The sequence below is a fragment of the Galeopterus variegatus genome, unplaced genomic scaffold, assembly GCF_000696425.1.
Source record: "Galeopterus variegatus unplaced genomic scaffold, G_variegatus-3.0.2 Scaffold8863, whole genome shotgun sequence".
NCBI lineage: Eukaryota > Metazoa > Chordata > Mammalia > Dermoptera > Cynocephalidae > Galeopterus > Galeopterus variegatus.
The window spans coordinates 79,649-83,299 of NW_007734974.1; the positions used below are offsets into that span (position 1 = coordinate 79,649).

Below are 3,651 nucleotides of genomic sequence, written 5' to 3' on the forward strand. Positions count from 1 at the left end.
AAGAGCTACTCTTGACCCACCCTATAATACCTAATAACAAGACTTGATGAGATAAAGCTCCTCCACCAATAAAATAAATGCCTTCCAAATAAAACTCAACAGTCTGAAGCAAGAGAAATACAAAAAAATTCAACACTGTCAACCACATAGCATCCATAATTTTTTAGCAAAAAGCTAAAATTTGACATGCAAAAAAGCAGGAAAATGTGACCCATAACAGAAGAAAAAATAAGCAATAGAAATAGAACTACTGATGACGCAGATGTTGGACATTGGAAACAGAGCCTTAAGAAAACTTAATATAATATATTCAGTAATTTAAAAGATAAGATGGACATAATACATGACTGCAGCTGAAAATTTTTCCAGATTTGAAGAAAAGTATTAACCCACTGAAAGCCACACTAAGGCACATTGTGGTCATATTGCTAAATAGCAATGATAAAGAGAAAAACTTAAAAGCAGCTAAAGAAGGAAATGCATATTACATAATGAAGAACAATGATAAGAGTTACTGCCAACCTCTTATCAGAGAAAGTGCAAATCAGAAGGCAGTAGAATGACATCTTTCAAGCGCTAAAAGAAAAACAAAAAACTTATCAACCTATAACTCTGTATCTTGTGAAAATATCCTTCAAAAATAAAAGTAAAATAAAGACATTTTAAATAAACAGAAGGTAAGAGAATTTGTCACCAGAAGATCTGTACCACAACAGATGTAAAAGGTAGTTCTTTAAGTTAAAGGGAAATAATAATATGTCAAGCCAGATCTATAGTTCTGATTATATTGTTCAAAGGTGTCTACAACAATCTTTTTTACCTCATATTTTTCTAGAACCTTGATACTACCTCATTAAGAGATGGCATGTAATTTCCTTCCCCTTGAATCTGCACAAGCTTGTGGCCCTTTGTGACTTCTGAGGCTAGGTCATAAAAAAACAAAGCAGCCTCTGTCTCCTTGGTTAGCTGGTGTGTAAGAAGTCCAGTTAGCCTGAGGCCTTTGTGCTTTGAGATAGCCCATACCAGCTCATGTGGAGACATCACATGAAGACGGCCTGAGACTATGTCAACAGAGAGATGCCTAGCCAATTTCCAGCTGTCTAATTTTTTTTTCTCCTTATCTTTATTATTTCCTTTCTTCTAGTTACTTTTTGTTGTTTTGCTCTTCTTTTGTTAGTTCCTTTAAGTGGAAACTTAGATAATTTATTTGAGATTCTCTTCTTTTTCATGTGAGCATTTTAATCTTAGAAATTATCTTCTAAGTACTGCTTAGCACAGATTTTGATCTGTTGTTTTGATTTATATTCAATTCAATATTCTCAAATTTCTTGTGTTTTCTCCTTTGACCTATGGGTTATTTAGAAGTGTGTTTTTTACTTCACAAGTATTTAGAAATTTTTATAGGTATACTTCTACTATAGATTTCTAATTTGCTTTCTTTTTGATCAGAGAGTATACTTTGTATAATTTCAATTCTCTTAAATTTATTGACTTGTTTTATGACCCACTATATGGTTGGTCTGATTTGGTAAACGTTCCATTTGCACTTGAAAGGAGTGTGTATTCTGCTGTTCCTGTATAAGGTATTATATAAATATCAGATGGGTAAAATTGGTTGATAATGTTATTAAAGTCTCCTATATTCTTACTGATTTTCTTTGTACTTGTTCTATCAATTACTGATAAGATATTGATATCTCCATTTATATTGATGGATTTCAATTCTATTAGTTTCAATTTTATCAGTTTCATGTATTTTTGAAGCTCTGTTAGAGGTGCATACAAACTTAGAACTGTTATGTTTCCCTGATGTATTGACATCTTTATTATTGTAAAATGCCCATCTTCATCCCTAATGATATTCTTTGTTTGAAAAACCTACTTTGTGTGATACTAATATAGTCCCATCCAACTTTCTTATGGTTTGTGTTTGCATAAGTATATTCTTTTCTATCCTTTTCATTTTTAAAAATATATAATCTAAAGTGTACAAAACATATAGGTAGGTCTTGCTTTTTTATCCAATATGACAGTCTCTGATCTTTAATTGGGTTTGTTAGACCATTATATTGAATGTAAATTTCAATATGACTGGATTTAAATCTGTCATTCTGATATTTTCTGTTTTCCTATCCATACTTTGTCCCATTTTGCCTCTTTCATTGCTTTCCTTTAGATTAAGGTTTTTTTTTTTTTTTTCATTTTATGTGATCTGTGGCTTGTTAGCCTATAACTCTTTGTTTTTTATTTTAGTTATTGCTACTGATTTGCAATATACATCTTTTATTTAACATAGAATACTTTAAAATAATATTATACCATTTTGTATTAGTGTGAGGATCTTACAACAGTATAGTTTTCTTTCTGTATCTCTTGTCCTTTATGTTACTATTGTCATGCATATCACTTCTGCATAGTCTGTGAACCCCACAATCCATTATTTGTGCTTTAAATCTTTATTAATTATATCTATAAGTGATTAAAATATATTTTATATTTACCCACATATTTACTATATCCAACATTCTTAATACCTTTGTGTAGATTCAGATTTCCATCCAATATTTTTATTTTGCTGAGGAGCTTCCTGTATTGTGTATTATAGCGCAATTCCACTTGTGTTAAATTCTCTAAACTTTTTTTTGACCAAATATTTTGCCTTCATTTTGGAAAGATATTTTCACTGTATAAAGAATTCTAAATTGACTTTTTTTCTTTTAATACTTTAAAGATTTCTGTGTATTCTCTTATGGCCAGTATAGTTTCTGATGAGAAGTCTATTGTTATTTTTTTCCTTATTATTTTTTCTCTGTACATATCATGTCTCCTTTTCTTTACTTTTGAGAATTTCATCACTGGTTCTCAGCAATTTCATTATGCTGTGTCTTTTTGCGTTATTCTATAGGTTAATTCTGCTTAGAATTCATTGAACATGGATGTATAAGTTTATGATTTTCATTAAATTTGAAAAGTTTTTGGCCATTCTTTCATCAAATTTTTTTCCTGTCTCTCCGTTCCCTCTGAAATTCCCTTTAGGTGTATTTTAGACCACTTCATATTGTTACTGATACTCTGTTCACTTTTTAAAAATCATCTTTTTTTCTCTATGTGCCTCATTTTAGATGGTTTCCATTGCTTTGTCTTCCAGTTCTTTCCTTTTGCAGTATCTAATCTGCTATTAATCTACTCCAATGTATTTTTTTTTATTTCAGGTATTGCTTTTTTACATCTATTTGAACCTCATTTGATTCTTTTTTATATCTTTCATTTCTCTCCCCATAATGCTTGTGTTCCTCTCCCTTCTTTATCATATGGAACAATTTATTTTTTTAATATGTTAATCATGGGCCATCTTCCTCTCAGTTTTATTTTTGTGTAAATTGGAGGAAACAGAATACTTTGGACTACCAGACTTTGATTCTTTTTTAATTTTATTTTGTCAATATACAATGAGGTTGATTATTGTGGCCCATTACTGAAACCCCCCTCCCTCCTCCCTCCCACCCAACAGTGTCCTTTCTGTTTGCTTGTTGTATCAACTTCAAGGAGTTGTAGTTGTTAAGTCTTCTTCTGCACCACCCCACCCCCCCGGATTTTGTGTGTGTGTGTGTGTGTGTGTGAATTTATTTATTTTTAGCTCCCACCAATAAG

At 31.1% G+C, this 3,651-nt stretch overlaps 1 pseudogene; it reads left to right on the plus strand.

Annotated features, from left to right (window-relative positions):
- Window positions 1-563, plus strand: part of LOC103608799 — a 63,161-nt pseudogene extending 62,598 nt beyond the window's left edge.
- The last annotated feature ends 3,088 nt before the right edge of the window (window positions 564-3,651 follow it).